This window comes from Martes martes (genome assembly GCF_963455335.1).
Source record: "Martes martes genome assembly, chromosome: 18".
Classification (NCBI taxonomy): domain Eukaryota; kingdom Metazoa; phylum Chordata; class Mammalia; order Carnivora; family Mustelidae; genus Martes; species Martes martes.
In genome coordinates this window covers 635,413-653,839 of record NC_137906.1, presented here as the reverse complement: position 1 = coordinate 653,839, position 18,427 = coordinate 635,413, and the positions used below count along the sequence as shown (strand labels likewise).

The 18,427-nt window shown below is 47.3% G+C and overlaps 1 long non-coding RNA gene across 1 annotated transcript; it reads left to right on the top strand.

Annotated features, from left to right (window-relative positions):
• The first annotated feature begins 5,367 nt into the window (after positions 1–5,367).
• LOC308359737 lies at positions 5,368–16,938 on the top strand. Its single transcript, XR_013968449.1, has 5 exons — positions 5,368–5,720; positions 6,117–6,439; positions 6,833–6,885; positions 13,180–13,325; positions 16,053–16,938. It is a non-coding gene; the product is annotated as an uncharacterized lncRNA (long non-coding RNA).
• The last annotated feature ends 1,489 nt before the right edge of the window (positions 16,939–18,427 follow it).

Below are 18,427 nucleotides of genomic sequence, written 5' to 3'. Positions count from 1 at the left end.
GTTAGAAAAACGTGTCGTAGGGATGGGACAATGACAGAACATGGATGACCCTCAGACACATGGCAAGTGAAAGAAGCCAGACACGGAGGACCACTTCCCCTATGACTCCATTCTGGGAAACATCCAGGACCCGCAAGTCTACACAGATGGGTGAATTAGTGGTTGCTGAGGGGTGGGAGAGGGACAGGGAGGGCAGCTGATGGACACAGAATAAAAAAGTCCTCAGATTAGGTTGTAATGGTTGCCCATCCCTGGAAAATACCAAAAAATGCTGAATTATATACCTTAAATGAGAAAGCTGTGTGGTCTCTGAATTATGTATCAATGAAGCTGTTAATTTTTCTTAAAACTGGTGTTTGTGGGGATTAGATTGGAAGAGAAATGACATAAATTTTTAGCATTTAACTTTGTACATTCAGAATTTTAAAAATGTTTTTCAATGCACATGTTATCTTTAAGTACAAAAATATTTTAAAAACAACAAATCTGGGGATGCCTGGGTAGCTCAGTGGGTTAAGCATCTGCCTTTTGCTCAGGTCATGATGCCAGGGCCCTGGGATTGAGTTCCGCACTGGGCTCCTTGCTCAGTGGGGAGCCTGCTTCTCCCTCTGCCTGCTGGCTTGCTTTCTCTCACACACAAATAAATAAAGTCTTCAAAAAAAAAAAAAAAAGAAAGAAACTAATTTGGGGCACCTGGTGACTCAGTTGGTTGAACATTGACTCTTGCTTTTGGCTCAGGTCATGGTCTCAGGGTCATGAGCTCGAGCCCTGCATCCAGTTCTGTGCTCAGCGTGGAGTCTGCTTGAGATTCTTCCCGCCTCAAGCATGCATGTGTGCGTGCTCTCTTGCGCTCTCTCTAAAATTAACAAAGTCTTTTTTAAAAACCCAAACATTTGGGCACCTGGGTGGCTTAGTTGGTTACATGACTGCCTTCAGCTCAGGTCATGATCCTGGAGTCCTGGAATCAAGTCCCACATTGGGCTTCCTGCTCTGCAGGGAGTTTGCTTCTCCCTCTGACCTCTCTCCTCTTGTGCTGGCCCGTGCGCGCGCGCGCTCTGTCTCTCATCCTCTCTTTCTCTCAAATGAATAAAATCTTAACAAAAAATAAAATAAAAACCTGAGCAAGTAATTTACTTTTAAAAATCTGCAAATAAATAAAATGCTACCCTAGACCCAGCTGGCCTAATTTGTGTAGAGGGTCTCCATCCCTCCTTTGAGGACAGCAGGCCCCACAAAAAAGCACTAAAGATGTTCATTGTGTTAGTCACTCAGCAAACATGTAGTGATGGCCCATTTGGTGGTGATGGTACGCATGTGAGTAATAGGCATATCCTACCTGGTGGGCTAGTTGGAGAACCAGCTCTGGACATCAACAGCTGCCGCGCACGGTGTTTAGACGCAGTGAAGCAGAGACGAGAATGACTAATGAGGTGGAGAGGCGTCCCAAAGCCAGGCCTGTTTGAGCTGGTTGTGGGGAGGGGCGCCCAAGGCCAAGGTTTCTGGGATGGGCTTCCACAGAAGAGAACCCAGTGCCTGTCTGGGGGCCCATGAAAAAGTAGCTAAGCTCCAGGTTCTCCAAAGGAGGCTACCCTTAGACTGGGGGCCATATGCAGTCATCCTGCCCATCCCCTAAGGGTAGCCAAATAGTCAGGAGTGAGGCCCTTTCTCCCAAGGGAAGGCTCCCCAAAAGGACCCTGTGTAATGAGATAATCCAGCCAACAGAACTGGGCTAATCAATAGCTGAAACTCCTGCCTGACGTGTCCCTACTTAGGGCCTCCCTACAGCTTTCTTAACTTGAGGCTGCATAATGAGTCTTTGTTCTTTGCCACCCAAAGCATACAAACCTAGAGGTTTGTCCCCCCCAACATCTGTTTTGTTTTGTTGTTGTTTTTAACGCAGAGCTTATCTACTATGTGCAAAGGCCCAGAGCAGGAGCAAACCGTATATGTCTTCCATGTAGAAATGTCCTTTTGAACACAGAGCAATTAGGTCTAGAGCTCAGAAGAACACTGGCAAAAACTTTTGAAGGTGTAAGTAGAAACTGAAGCCTTTGAAGTGGTTAAGTCACCCAGGGAGAATCTAGAATATTGAGACTTACTTGGTGCTTACCACGTGCCAGGCAGTTGGACGTTGGTCTCAGCTCTTCTCGGCGGTGTGCTCATCACATCAGACCCAAGATTCCAATGAGGATGTGTCCAGGCACTGCATTAGCATGGTCTCATGTACTGCTCTTGGAGTTTGCAGAGGTAAACACCACGGTCAGCCCATTTCACAGCAAAGTGAAGCTCAGAGAGGAGTTACAAAGTATCAGAGCCAGGATGCTCTCTCCTCTCTGGCCAACTCCCAACAACGCATGCACCGGCATTAACCCAACCTTTCCTCTCAGTTCTAGGGCCTGCCAACATCAGGGATGCCTCCCTGTTCTGCACTAGACCCTTGTGATGCACCAAAGTAGAAAATGTAGGGGAAACCAGCCAGGCAAGGCTTTCTTCTGAAGAAGATAAATCCTGTGCAGCACTCAGGGCTCTGCTGAAATGGCTGCTGTCCATTGTCTGAAAATCCTGGACCCTTGAGCTGGCAATGGGGATGGACACACGAGGTTTGCCTCTGGTCAAGGCCCTGACGGAAATGTCAGCAAAGTCGAGGAAGGTTGAGATCTCATTATTGGCATCCCGGGAGCAGGAATTTTAAACCCTTGGTGACCTCCAGTCGTGGGCTGTGTTCCTGGGCACCCACAGGAATGAGGCTGTCAAGTGTGGTGGGTTGCAGGTACGGGTTCTGTGGCCAGAGAGACTGGGTTAAATCCAGCACGCACCTTACCGAGTCGGTGTGTTTCAAGTGGCAAGCATGAGGAAAAACATGAACTATTATCTTCCCATACATCCAAAGCAAGGAAATAAGATTTTGGATGAAGAAAGTGCTAAGAACATGGTGACAGATGGATGTCATCCAGTTCTCGTTGCAGGTACGAAGTCCATCTTCTTGGAAAAATCACGAAGCCTTTCATTACCCACCTTACCTAGGGACAGTTGACGTGAGTTGAGTGAAAGGCTTCTAGTGAGTAAGAGAATGTTACACGACAGAGCAGGACTTGGAGGGTGGGGTGGGAATAAGTGGTCAGCCCCATTCAGAGGCATTTTCCTGGAGTCTCTCCATACGGGAGGCAGAAAGACATCCCCAAAGATGTCCACACCCAAATTCTCCAGAACCCGTGGATATGTTGCTATATATGCCCAAAGGGACTTTCCAGATGTGACTAAGGTTATGGACCTTATGATGGCAAGATTACCCTGAATCATTTTAAAGGGCCCAATGTAAACACATGGGACCTTCAAAGAGCAGAATCTTTCCCACCTGAGTTAGAGGGAGATGGAACCGTGGAGGAGGGGTCAGACAGATGCAACTTTCCTGGTTTTGAAGGTGGAGGAAGGGGCCATGAGCCACGGAGTGTAGGTGGCAACTTTCCTGGTTTTGAAGGTGGAGGAAGGGGCCATGAGCCACGGAGTGTAGGTGGTCTCTAGAAACCAGAAAAGGCAAATAAATAGACTTTCCATGGAGCCTCCAGAAAGGACTGCAGCCCTACCAACACCTTACTTTTAGCCTTGTGAGACTCGTGTAGGGCTTCTAACCTATAGAATTGTGCGCTAATACAGGTGCCTGGGGGCTCGTCAGCTGAGCTTCTGACTCCTGATTACAGCTCAGGTCACAATGTCAGGGGCCTGGGATCAAGCCTTGCATCAGACCCCCTGCTCGGCAAGAAGTCTGCTTGTCTCCCTCTCCTTCTGCCCCTCCCCCTGCTCGTGCGCTCGCTCTCTCGCTCTCCCTCTCTCTGAAATAATAAAGAATCTTTAAAAAGAAAGAATTGTGAGATAATACATTTGTGGGAGTTGCGTGGGAGTTTATTACAGCAGCAATGGGAAATGAATACACCCCCTTACAAACCCGTTCTTCCATGCAGACTGTCCTCCCGTCAATTCACCGTCCACAGTGACTAAAGGCTGCTTCTCCAGTTCTGTCTCTACCTTTCCTGCAGGAGGCTGAGTACCCCCCAAACGGCTCCGAGATAGATCCGTGTGTCGCACAGTACTGTGTGTGCGCGCACGAGCCAGGGCAGGCAGGAGCACACGCACAGCTCTGGGCCCCCAACCCCACAGTGGCTGCCACTGACCTTGTTGCCGTGATGACTGCAGAACAGGGTGCTATTGTTCCCAGGCCCTAAGGCCTGGCCTACGACCTGACGCCATTGCTGTAGATGCCCTAGGCTTCTCTGGCTTATTTCCATCCTCTGGCTGCTGGAGTCTGTGGGGCCAGGTTGGGGGGACATTCAGCAAGTGAGGCATAGTTCCAGGCCTTTCAGCCAAGTGGGAGCCTTCACTCTGCACTTTTGGGAGGGGGCTTCCCTCCCCCCACCCCAAGGCTCCTTGGTTTTAGTCCCAACCCCAGCCCAGGCAACCTAAGTCTGACTCCTGGAGCCTCTGAGCTTACAGAGTTCTCTGAAACTCGTAGAGTTCCCTGAAAAGTGCTTAGAACACTGCCTAGCGTTTAGTGAGCTCTGCATGAGAGAGCTGATAAACAAGTGCCCTGCATACGTCCGTCTTCTGTCTGGTGTGGTTTGCACAGCACAGGGATTAAGAACACGGGTGTTAGGGTCCAGCGGCTGGCCTTGGTTTGGATCCTGTCTGCCCCACTTACTACCTTTATGACGGTAGGCAAATCACTTAATCTTCTAAGTATCTAATCTTCTAAATTTCCCTATCTGTGAAATAGTGATAATTCTGTTCACCTCAGAAGATTAAATGTGATGATAAACATGCAGTGTTTTAAAGTGTGTCTGCAAGTCGTCTGACCCCCTTCCTGCACAGGATGGAGACTAATCCGTCCATCTTTTTTTTTTTAAGGTTTTACTTATCTATTTGACAGAAAGACACAGTGTGAGAGGGAACACAAGCAGGGGGAGTGGGAGAGGGAGAAGCAGGGTCCCCGCTGAGCAGGGAGCCCAATGCGGGGCTCCATCCCAGGACCCTGGGACCATGACCTGAGCCCAGGCAGATGCTTAACGACTGAGCCACCCATGCGCCCCGACCCCCCCCCCCCCGCCCCTCCGTCTTGAATATAGGCTGGACTTGTCACTCACTAGTAATGAACAGAAGGCAGTTGGAAGTGACGCCACGTGACTTCTGGGGCTGGGGCAAAGAGGCTATGCAGCTCACAGCCGGCTCGCTCGCTCTCAGGACTTGGGTTTTAGAGCCCGGAGTCATCCAGGAACAGGTGCAGCTGCCTTCAGACCAGCAGGCTGGAAGGCCCACACGGAGACCGTTGCAGGCCCCAAGCCATTTGACTCTTCCCAGCTCCGGCATCAGACCTGTGATTGATGAGACCTTTGAAACGACCCCTGCTCCAGCCAGTGTCTGCAATATCATGAGAAACCCTTACCTTCTCGCTGAGTCCATTCGCACTCCAGAATGATCAAAGGTAGTAACAATGACTGCAGTAGTTTCACAGTGTGGGTGTCCTGCGACACGCAGCGGGCATGCGCGTACAGCACCTCGAGCATGGGAAGCGCCGAGTAAATACTAGTCCCAGCTCTTACTGCTCCCGACCAGCATCATCCTGACCCATAGGGATTCAGTTATTGACAATGGCAACTACCGTTTCTGGAGTACTTGTCTGAACCAAGCACAGTCCGTGTACGGTTTCTTCTCCACTCAGTGCTCAGTGCGTGAGTATCATTGTCCCCTTTCTACGGAACCTCCAAGGGGTTAAATAATGACCCGAGGCTACACCCAAGGAGTAATGTGGCTTAGATTCAGCCCCTGGCTCCTCTGACTCTCAGAGCCTGTCATAAAGCCAACTCCAGTATAGTACCTGTGCATACATATATATAAATATATATAATGTATGAAAAAAATATTACATATAAAATATATATTATATAATTTTATATATTTTATATTTATATTTTTATATTTTATTTATTTATATATTATGACTATATTTTATATTTATATATCATATAATTGTATATATTTTATTTATATATTATATTTATATATTTTATAGAAATATAAAAATATATTATATAATATTATATATATATATGATATATATATTCCAGTATAGTAACTGCCACTCGAGTCCTTCTCAGTGCTGCCAGTGGTGATCCTCGGCCCGGCTGGCCACCAACAGCGATCTCCATGAAGATGTGAGAGGACTGCGGCTCTTGCCATCCCCCGCGGCATTCTTTCAGACTGGCTTCTGCACACTCGACCCCGGGTGTGGATGGCCAATCGTGATTCAGCAAATGAGAAGCACAGCAGCTGACAGGCCCTAGACTCCTTGTCCAGCTTTTGTTTTCACCACAAGGACTGGAAAGACAGACGATTGCCATGTCAGATTTCGTGATGTTCCTATCGGCCAGTGGTTAACGTGATCCCTCAGGTAATTAATTTCTGATGAATCAACCTCTTGGCATGCTCCCTAGACCAATGTCATTGCTGTCCAGCATATAACATGAGTTTTGTGGCCAGACTACTGGGGTTCCAGTCCCAGGTCAGCCACTTCCTAGCTGGGTATTGTTGGACAAATCCCTTAATCCGTCCCAGACTCAGTATCCTCATCGGTAGGATGGGAGGAATTACAGCACTGACCGCAAGGGGTGGTTGTGAATATTTAAGGAGATAATCGATTTGTAAGGTGTTTAGCAAGAGCCTGGCACGCAGTCAGAGCTCAAGGAATAGTAGCTATCATTGTTATTCTGTGTTCATTGCCCCATTTGTACATAGAAAACACCTCAGCCTACCTCTAAATTGTTTCTTTGACTACTTGCCTCAGGCAGGAGCCAGAACTTGGAACTTCCGACCATGGTGCTCAGGAGGTACAAGGAGGTAAGAGCCTCGCCCTTTCCTCGTTGTTTCCCCCCCATCCTGGGAGTTGGGTTGTTGTCAATAATAGCAAAGACAACAATGCGCTGCGTGCCGGTTCCGTGGCTGCCAGCGCCAGTCTGGAGACTGTGTATGCACTATTAACTCGGATCGCACAACCAACCATTTGGTCATTTATTCATACTTTTTTTTTTCATTTAACAAGTAGTTACGGTGTTCCTCCGGTGATCTAGGTACTTGGAATGCATTAAAGAATAAGACAGAGAGAAATCCCTGCCCACATTCTAGGGTGCAGGGACAATTGTCAATAAGCAAAAGGTAACAGAAGCAGCAGGTCAGAGCAGTAAGTGCTGGGGAGAAAAAGAAAGGTCAGAAAGCAGAAAGAGAGGAGAAGCAAATTTCTCCTTTCGGTGAGGTCCTCCCTCTGTGAAAAGCTGCCATGTGGGCAGCGACATGACAAAGGCGGGGCAGTGACACAGGAGGGGGTGCGGGACGTTCCAGGCCAGGGGAGCCGCAAGAAGTCCAACGTACAAGGAAGCATAAAGGAACATGCCTGGATGCCCGAAGAACACAGGGATCCAGCGTGACTGGAGTAAGGGTGACTGAGTGACAGCGGAGTCACGGGAGAAGCGGGTAGAGAGTATTAGGGAAGGAGGGAGCAGGGCCGGTCACTGAGTTCTAGGCCACTGGCTCTCACTCTGCGTGAAATGCGGAGCCAGAGGAGAGCTTCCAGCAGAGAAGTGGCAGGATCTAATTTAAACTGTAAAAGAGTCTCTCTGGCTCCTGCGGTGAGAAGAGACCCTATAAGGGCAAGGGTAGAAGCCGGGACAGTGGGAAGGCAAGAGATCATGGTGCGTGGTGGCTCAGTCCGCGAAGAAGCAGTGCAGAGGGAAGGAACCGTTAGATTCTGGATATAATTTGAAATACATCTGACAGGTCATGTGACTGATCGAATTTGGGCATGAGGAAAAACAGGGGTCAAGGATGACACTCTAGTGAGCCACCAGATGGATGGTATTGCCACTTACTGTCACGGGAAGGACAGAATGATGACCATATCCGGGGAAGATCAGGGACTCAGTTTTGAATAAGTTGAGTTTTAGAGGTCTTTTAAACATCAAACGGAGGCCTGGGTGCCTCAGTCAGTTAAGCCTCTGCCTTCAGCTCACGCCATGATCTCACGGTCCTGGGATGGAGCCCCATGTCGGGCATCGGCTCAGCAGGGAGTCCACCTCTCCCTCCCCCTGCTCATGCTCTCTCTCTCAAATAAATCTATTTTTAAAAAAATAAACATAAAAAAGTAAAATGGGCATTTGGGTATAGAAGTTTTCCCCCCCACTTTATAGGAAGTGGCTGGGTTGGGATTTAACCCAAGATAAATCTGACTCCACCACCCTATCTTCTGTGTCCAAGACCTACCACCGGTTTTTGGCTTCTGACCAAGATGGGGTCACTTGGACCTGATCTACCATCATGCATGAAACAACCCAAAAACCTTTTTTTTTTTTAAAGACAAAGTTCATGAAAGAAAGATTTTCAGTGAAGGGTGGTGATTTCTGAAGGACAGACACAAAAGAAGTGAGCCCGATAATAATCCAGCATATTGTTTTGAGCAAGTTCTCAGACATGATGCAGGGAGGCAGAAGGGAGGCACAGTCTGGCAGACGCCCTCCGTTGGAGAGCCAAGACGAGGCCTCCGGAGTTCATAAAACAGAGTAGCCGAGAAAAGAGAACCACCCAGGGGGAGACTCTGAAGGTCTACAGAGGGTCGTCCTCCAGCGGTCAGCGGAGTCCCGGATCCATGCATGCCTGTGAGGAAACGGAGTACGGGGGATAGGACAGTCCAAAACGAGTGAAGGAAATGATGCCTGTTTCTGCCAGTCGGACTTGGAAAACTTGTAATTCATCAGGTGGGGTATTAGGGAAACTCTTCCCTCACGGATGGGAAGTGCTTAGCTGTAGACCGAGCACGGGGCATGGCTACGGACCTGCCTAACAAACAATGAAAGCAAAACCCCAAAGGATCAAACTGCTTCCAGGTAACCTAACTGCCTCCCAGACCAAACCCCAAGAAGATTTATAGCAACACAAAAATAGCCAACAAGATCCAATGTCTAGCATCCAAAGACTGCGAGCTGTGTTAAGAAGCAAGAAAATGCGACCGATATTGAGTAGATTAACAAATCAGAGAAGGATATTAAAACAGCTATTATAACTGGGGACACCTGTGTGGCTCAGTCAGTTAAGCGTCTGCCTTTGGATCAGGTCATGATCCCAGCATCCTGGGATCAAGTCCCGCATCAGGCTCCCTGCTTCGCGGGGAGCCTGCTTCTCTGTCCACCCTTTACCCCACTCGTGCTCTCTCTCAAATATATAAATAAAATCTTTGACAAAAAAATATTTTAAAACAGTTATTATAACTGTATTCCATATGCTCAGAAAGTTAAGTCGAGAACTTAAATGGACATTTCTCCAAAGATGACATAGAAATGGCCAAGAAGCATTTGAAAAGAGGTTCAACGTCACCAACCATAAGAGCAATGCAGATCAAAACCTCAAGGAGCTATTACCTCACACCCATGAAAACAACTACTACTAAAAAAACAGAAAATAACAAGTTTAGTGAGGATGTGGAGCAGTTGGAATCTTTTTGCACACTTGGTGGAATTGTAAAATTGTACCACTGGAAAACAGTGTAGCAGTTCCTCAAAGAATTAAAAATAGAACTAACATGATAGAGGCATCTCACTTCTGGGGTATATTTAAGAACTGAAGGTATCACACATGAAATCCTAGGGTCTTGAAGAAATATTTGCTCACCCATGTTCATAGCATCATAATTCACAATGTATTAATACAGAGGTATTAAGGTTCTCAAAGAGAAAAAACCAGAACCAATGGGATATATGTATGTATATTAGAAGATTTATTATAGGCTGGGCGCCTGGGCGGCTCGGGGGATGAGCATGTCACTCTTGAACTCAGGTTTGAGTTTGAGCCCCATGTTGGCTGTAGAGATAACTTAAAAATAAAACTTTAAAAAAAGATTTATTATAGTAATTGGGTCATGAAGATATGCAGGCTGGAGACAGGAAAGTCAGTGATATAATCGGGCCCAAGACCTGGGAACCAGGGGGCTGATGGTGTAAGTCCCCATCTGAACCTGAGAGCCCGAGAACCAGGGATGCCAAGAGAAGGTGGGTGTCTCAGCTCAGGCAGAGGTGAAGCAGACTCACTCCCGTCCGTCTTTTTGTTCTGTTTGGGCATTTGACAGACTCCGTGGCGCCCACCCGCACTGGACATGGTCATCCGCTTTACTCAGTTCACCAATTCAAATACAAATCTTTTCTGAAAACACCCTCACAGACACACCCAGAAATAATGTTTCGTCAGCTATCTGGCCATCTCTTAGCTCTGTCAAGGTGACACAGAAAATTAACTATCATAGTGGAATAATATGCAGCCTTAAAAGGGAAGGACATCCTGCCACATGATATGACATGAACTTTGAGGACATCATGCTAAGTGAAATAAGCCAGTCACAAAAGTTAAAGTAATGGAGGCACCTGGGTGGCTCAGTTGTTAAGCGTCTGCCTTCGGCTCAGGTCTTGATCCCAGGGTCCTGGGTTCAAGCCCCATACTGGGCTCCCTAGGGGCTGGGTGGGAAGCCAGTCTCCCTCTCTCATCCCCCCTGCTTGTGTTCCCTCTCTCGCTGTGTCTCTCTCTGTCAAATAAATAAAATCTTTTTTACAAAGTTAAAATAATGTATGATTCCACTTATATGAGATATAGAAAGCAGTCAAATTCTTTTTTTTTTTTTTTTTTAATTTTTTATTTATTTGACAGAGAGAGAGATCATAGGTAGGCAGAGAGGCAGGCAGAGAGAGAGGAGGAAGCAGGCTCCCCGCTGAGCAGAGAGCCTGATGCGGGGCTCGATCCCAGGACCCTGAGATCACGACCCGAGCCGAAGGCAGAGGCTTAACCCACTGAGCCACCCAGGTGCCCCGAAAGCAGTCAAATTCTTATCTAGAGAAAGTAATATGGTAGTTACTGGGTTTACGGGCACTGGGCAAAGGCGAGTTGTTGTTCAGTGGATATAGTTTCAGTTCTGCAAGATGAAAAAGTTCTGGAGACCTGTCTCACAACAGTGTTAATATACTTAACACTACTGAACTGTACGCTTAAAAATGGCAAGACGGGCACCTGGGTGGCTCAGTGGGTTGGGCCTCTGCCTTCGGCTCGGGTCATGGTCTTTGGGTCCCGGGATCGAGCCCCGCATTGGGCTCTCTGCTGGGCGGGGAGCCTGCTTCCCCCCCTTCCCCCTCCTGCCTCTCTGCCTGCTTGTGATCTCTCTGTCAAATAGATAAATAAAATCTTTTTAAAAAATAAAAAAATAAAAATGGCAAGATGATAAATTTTATGATACATGTTTTCTTTTTTTTTTTAAGATTTATTTATTTATTTGACAGAGAGAGGGACAGTGAGAGAAAAAACACAAGCAGGGAGAATGGGGAGGGAGAAGCAGGTTTCCTGCCAAGCAGGGAGAATGATGCTGGACTCGAACCCAGGACCCTGGGTTCAAGACCTGAGCCGAAGGCAGACGCTTAACGACTGAGTCACCCAGGCGTCCCTATGATACATGTTTTCTACCACAACAAAAAGTTAGTATGCAATAGCATTTCTGTATGGTGTCAATAATAATTTAAAATATTATGAAACTGATAATAAAATTATCACCTCGTGCAAGGAAAAAAAAAAAGTTAAGCAGAGACATGAAAGATATAAAAAAGGCCCAAACTTCTAGAGTTGAAAACTAAAAGATCTGAGCTTTTTTTTTTTTTTGCCCCATCTACCGTGAGAATAAAGATAATTCTCAGCAATCAGACTGTCGGCATTCCAGAAAATGCTGACGTCGCTGGGGAGGGTTACGCCGTTACTGTGACGTCCCCCAGGAGAATCCGGAGGAGGCCCCCAGCCGCATCAGTGTAGAACTCCGTTTCCTTGAAGGCAAAAGAAGAGGTTCCAGGTTGACAGACGGTGGGGCCATCTAAAGGAGCTGACTACCATGCACACTATCTGTAGTCATGGACAGAACGTGGGTAAGAGTGTTACGCTGGGCTTCCAGTAGAAGATGAGTCTCTGTGTGTTCACTTCCCCATCAATGTTGTGACTCAGAAGAGTGGTTCTCTTTTTTTTTTTTTTTTTAAGATTTTATTTATTTATTTGACAGTCAGAGATCACAAGTAGGCAGAGAGGCAGGCAGAGAGTGAGAGGGGAAAGCAGGCTCCCTGCGGAGCAGAGAGCCCGATGCGGGGCTTGATCCCAGGACCCTGGGATCATGACCTGAGCCGAAAGCAGAGGCTTAACCCACTGAGCCACCCAGGTGCCCCAGAAGAGCGGTTCTTTTGTTGAAATCTGAAATTTCTTGGGCAAACAAATACATCTGCTGGGTTCAGATGAGGCCAGGTGTTGCCTGTTCAGTATCACAGGCCTGGAAAGATGAGTTAATTCTTGAAGGAAATGACATTGAACTTGTACCAAATTTCAGCTGCTTTGATTTAGGAAGCCACAAGAGTTAAAAATAAGGATATTGGAAAATTTTTGGAGGGCATCTGTTGCTGGAAAAGGGAAAGTCCCGCAGGCTAATGAGTAGGATCTAAGCTGTTCGTCTACAGAAACGTCAAGATGCCAGATGATTTTTCAGACTTCTTTGCGATATTTTAGAGATGCACTAACAGCTGTGTGTTAAAAAAAAAAAAAAAAAGGCAAGAAAGCGACAAGATGTGAGACACTGGATTGGATGGATGGCAGATTAGACGTTATAGAGAAAAAGATTGGTGAATTAAAGGCATAAAAATAGGCACTGTCCAAAATGAAACACAGAAAGAAAAAGAATCAAGAATAAAAGCACATCAAGGAGCCGTGGGACACTTCAAGCCCATGTACAAATAATCGGGGTCTCCAAAAAGGGGAGCAAGAAGGGGATAGAAAGTTTAATATTAAAAATTATAAATCCACAGACCTAAGATACTCAACAAGGAAAATGAGCAGAACTGCATCAATTTCTCAAAATCAGTGATAAAGAAAAAAGTCTTAAAAGCAGCTAGCGGCGGCGGGGGGTGGGGGGAGACATGTTACCTATAGAGGTACAAAGACAATCCTGAAAGATTTGTCGTTAGAAACAATGCAAATGAGAAGACAGTGGGGGGCTGCAGGTGAAAAGAGTCGACCTGGAATTCAGTATGTGGAGGAAATATCTCTCAGAACAACAACCAGATGACATGAAGACCTTTTCAGGTATACGGACGCTGAAAGGATTCATCATTGGTGCTATAGAAAAATAAGGGAATGCTTCAGATGAAAGGAAGATGATAGCGGAGGGAAATCTGGATCCACACAAAGGAATAAAAAGCACAGGAAATGCTAACTATGTAGGCAAATAGGTAAGATTTTTTTTCTTACTATTTAAATTTCTATAAACATACTGATGGTTTAAACAAAAATAACCAGGTAAGGATAGAAGGGAACTTCCTCGATCTGATAAAGGGCATCTACGAAAATCTGACTGTAGCGGATTGAGCTGTGCTCAGCGGGAAGCCGCCTTCTCCCTCTCCCTCTGCCTGCCGCCCCCCGCCCCGCTTGTGTTCTCTCTCTCTCTCTGTCAAATAAATAAACAAAACTAAAAAATAAAATAAAATAAAATAAATACATAAAATATTTTTATAAAGAGTGAATACAAAGCTTTTCAGGTATATCGATAATCCCAAGGCACTTGACAAAATTAGCCAAACAGCCTTCAGAACTGTGAGAGAATGACCCTCCGTGTTTTAAGCCGCCACACCTTGTGGTAGTTTCTTTTGGTCAGTCCAGGACACTAATATACCTACATCTAACACCATACTTAATGGTAAAAGACTGGATGTTTTCCTCCTAAGATCGGGAACAACACAAAGATGTCCACTCTCACCACTGCTATGCAAAATTGTACTGGGAGTACTGCCCAGAGCAATTAGGCAAGGAAAAAAAAAAGGCATTGAGATGGGAAAGGAAGAAGCAATACTATATTAGCAGATGACATGTATGTAGAAAATCACAAAGAGCCTGCTAAAAAAAACTGCTGGGTGAACAGATTCAACTAGATTGCAAGACAAAAGGTCAATATATAGAAATCAATCTCATTTCTATACATTAACAGTGAACAGTTGGAAAACGAAATCTAGAAAAAAAATTCCATTTATAATAGCATCAAAAAGAGTAAAATAGGGGCACCTGGGTGGCTCAGTGGGTTAAAGCCTCTGCCTTTGGCTCAGGTCATGATCCCAGGGTCCTGGGATTGAGCCCCGCATCGGGCTCTCTGCTTAGCGGGTAGTCTGCTTCCTCTTCTCTGTCCCCCTGCCTCTCTGCCTACTTGTGATCTTTGTCTGTCAAATAAATAAATAAATAATCTTTAAAAAAAAAAAAAGAGTAAAATACTCAGGAATAAATTTATCAAAAGTAATCCAAAACTTGTGTCCTGAAAATGATAACATATTATTGAAGGAAATTAAATAAGATCTTATTAAATTAGAAACATTCCATGTTCGTGACTGGAAGACTTAATATTGTTAAAATGTCAGTACTCTCCAAATTGATCTCAGTACATCCTTATCAAAATTCCAACTGTCTTTTTTGCAGAAATTGACATGTTAGTTATAAAATTCGTGTGAGGATACAAGGGACCCAGAATGGCAGAATGGCCAAAACAAGCAACAACAAAAAATGGATAAACTGTACTTCACCAAGATTAAAAACATTTGTGCTACAAACAATACAAACAAGAAAGTGAAAGGACAATCCACAGAATAGGAAAAAAATATTTGCAGATCATACATCATGTACTTGATAAAGGACTGGTATCATCAAAATTTAAAACTTTTCCTCTACGGGCACCTGGGTGGCTCAGTGGGTTAAAACCTCTGCCTTCGGCTCGGGTCATGATGCCAGGGTCCTGGGATCGAGCCCCCCATCGGGGTCTCTGCTCAGCGGCGAGCCTGCTTCCCCTCCTCTCACTCTGCCTGCCTCTCTGCCTACTTGGGATCTCTCTCTGTCAAATAAATAAAATCTTTAAAAAAAAAGGGGGGGGCGTCTGGGTGGCTCAGTTGGTTAAGCAACTGCCTTTGGCTCAGGTCAAGATCCTGGGGTCCAAGGATTGAGTCCCGCATCGGTCTCCCTGCTCCATGGGGAATCTGCTTCTCCCTCTGACCCTCTCCCCTCTCATCTCTCTCTCTCACTCTCTCTCTAATATAAATAAATAAAATATTAAAAAAAAAAACCTTTTCCTCTAAGAAAAATGCTGTTCAGACAAAGAAAAGACAAACCACAGACTGGACGAAAATCTTTGCTAAGTGTATATCTGGATGAATGACTTGTATCCAGAACATATAAAGAACTCTCAAAATACAATAATAAGCAAAGAATTTTATTTAAAAAAGGACAAAAATTCTAATAAACCCCTCCCCAAAGAAGGTAAAGAAGATGGCAAATAATCATATGGAAAAATGCTCAGCATTAGTCATTAGGGAAATGCAAATTAAACCAATAAATGAAACACACTATGCACCTACAGGAGTGACTAAGTTAAGACTGACCATCTTAAGTGTTGACAAGGATGTGCCGAACTGAGACTTTCATATACTGCCGGTGGGAAAAGCAAATTTGTACAACACTTTGCAAAACTATTTGGTAATTTCCTGAAAACTTAAATATACATCTACCATGTGGTCCAGCCACTCAATTCATAGGTATTTCAGCAAGGGAAATGAAAGCATATGTGCATAGAAAGACTTGCCTATGTCTTCAGATCCCTTGCCTGACGTCTGCACAGAGCGCGGGTGGCGGAGGGCGGCCTCTGATGGTTACGGAGGACCTGTCCTTCCTTTCCATCTTGCCTGTGCTGGTAACAGACTGGCCAGAGCCCTTCTCCAAACCTCTCTCAGCCTCCCTGAGGTTTTGCTCAGAGACGTCAGCTTTTTCAGAGAGAACTTGGTTACTGTACTTCCATGAGTCTTTAATGCCAAGGCCATTTCCTTAAGATTAAGGTCATGCCCACTTTAGTGTCTACTGTCAGGGCCCTAACTGCAGCTTCTTTTGATTTGTCTGTTTTTGCTTTGTTTTGTTTTGTTTCTTCACAGGCCTTCATTCTGCCTCCTTGTCTTCCTCGTGCTCCTGAGTTCCTTTCCCCGGCCCTGCAGGGGCCTCCGCACAGAAGAGGCTTGCTGTTTGCTGCAAGCCAGTCTGAGGTGACGGTCTCTCTTCTGTCATGTGGCACACTGTGGTCAGCCCGACTGTCTCCTTGAACTGGCTGCCGATGGGCACGTCCATAACCTCTAACTCTTCGCGGCCTCAACCTCTCCATCTGTAGAGAAGACTGTTGCGAAGACGAAAGATCAGCTGTGTAAACCCTGTAGCGTGGGGGGTACCCGGTAGGCCCTGCGTTAGGTGTTGTTATTTACAGCCCGGCCTTTGTTCCGCACCGTGGTGAGAGCTCTGTTCTCAAACATCTTTCCGGACTTTTTCCAGCCTCAGGTAACCCTCCCGAGGGTTGGCCCCTGCAGGTTGCTGGATGTTCAGGGCTGTGAGCTCATGTTTGCAGAGCACCGCTGGTTCTCCCTCTTGGCGGCCGGGGAAGGGATGGCAGGCTTCAGACCCTAACAGGTAGATCCCAGGGACTTGCCACAATGTTCTCTCGGTTTAGAGGAGCACATGACTCACAGCTGGGTTCATGGGCTTCCTGAACTCTGTCTACCTGTGGCCTGATGCAGCCCAGCTCTGGGGCTTCTGTGGGAGAAGACAAGAAAGGGCTGGGAGTCCGGAAGATAGCGTGGACGAGGCCTGGGTAGGGGAGAGGACCTGGAAGCTACAACTACAGGGCTCTTGGGGCGCCTGGCTGGCTCAGTGGTTCAGCATCTGCCTTCCACTCGGGTCATGATCCCAGCATTGTGGTCAGGCTCCCTGCTCGGCGGGGGCTCTGCTTCTCCCTCTCCCTAAGCCTCTCTCCCTGATCATTCGCTCTCATGCAAATAAAAAACAAAACAAAAGAAAACTACAGCGCTCTCAATTCGGGGAAAGACTACTAGATGCTCCCGTAGATCCAGTGGGAGCCCAGGGATGGACGCCTGGGGTCTCCCCAACACTGATGATGCTTAGCCGGAGCACTGACGGATGGCGGGAGCAGTGAGACAGACTGCGAAGGAAGGGCATTCCGAGTGCGGGAAGAGCATTTAGGGAAATTCGAAACAGCCTGATACATTCCAGGAACTGCGAGTAAGCCCGGTCTGTTGGTCCCTGTGGTCTACAGGACCGAGCCCGAGCCCTGTCCCTTGACACTCAAAGCCCTTCCTAATCTTGCCCCCACCTCCTTCCAGCAGTCCCGCCTGTCCCACTCCGGTCGGTGTGTTGCAGCCGCTGTAACCGGCTCCTGCTCTCCAAGCAGGCCGTTCGCGTTCTGGCCTCCAGGCCTTGCCCAGGGTGCTCCCTTTGCAGGGAAAATCCGAATTCTCGTCTTCGCAGAGCCGACTCCCTCTCATCGGGGGGACGTGCCCACCAGAAGCCCCTTCGGGGCCCGAGTTGGATGCTTGTCACTTTTGTTGAAGAGTGAATCTCGTGAGGGAATTCTGCCCTGAGTACCCGGTCCACGCCGGCCCTGCGCATTGCCCTCAGGCTCCCAGACACCGTCTGCGCTGTCAGGGCTTCCTGGGGCAGGTGTCATTTCTCTTCTTCAAGTCAAGTCCAGCCGGCACAGAGGAGGGGCCGGTGCCTTCTGTTGGATGGATGGATGGATGGATGGATGGGTGGGTGGATGGATGGATGGGTGGGTGGATGGATGGGTGGATGGACGGTTGGATGGATGGATGGGTGGATGGGTGGGTGGATGGGTGGATAGATGGACGGTTGGATGGATGGGTGGATGGGTGGTTGGGTGGGTGGATGGATGGATGGGTGGATGGGTGGTTGGGTGGGTGGATGGATGGGTGGATGGGTGGGTGGTTGGGTGGATGGATGGATGGATGGATGGACGGTTGGACGGATGGATGGATGGATGAACGGATGGGTGGATGGATGGATGGATGGATGGGTGGTTGGGTGGGTGGATGGATGGGTGGATGGGTGGTTGGGTGGGTGGATGGATGGACGGTTGGATGGATGGATGGACGGATGGACGGATGGGTGGATGGATGGATGGATGGGTGGATGGGTGGTTGGGTGGGTGGATGGATGGGTGGATGGGTGGGTGGATGGGTGGGTGGATGGGTGGGTGGATGGGTGGATGGATGGACGGTTGGATGGATGGATGGATGGACGGTTGGATGGATGGGTGGATGGGTGGTTGGGTGGGTGGATGGATGGATGGATGGGTGGACGGGTGGGTGGATGGATGGACGGTTGGACGGATGGATGAACAGTTGGACGGATGGATGGACGGATGGACGGATGGGTGGATGGATGGACGGTTGGGTGGATGGACGGACGGATGGATGGATGGGTGGATGGATGGACGATTGGGTGG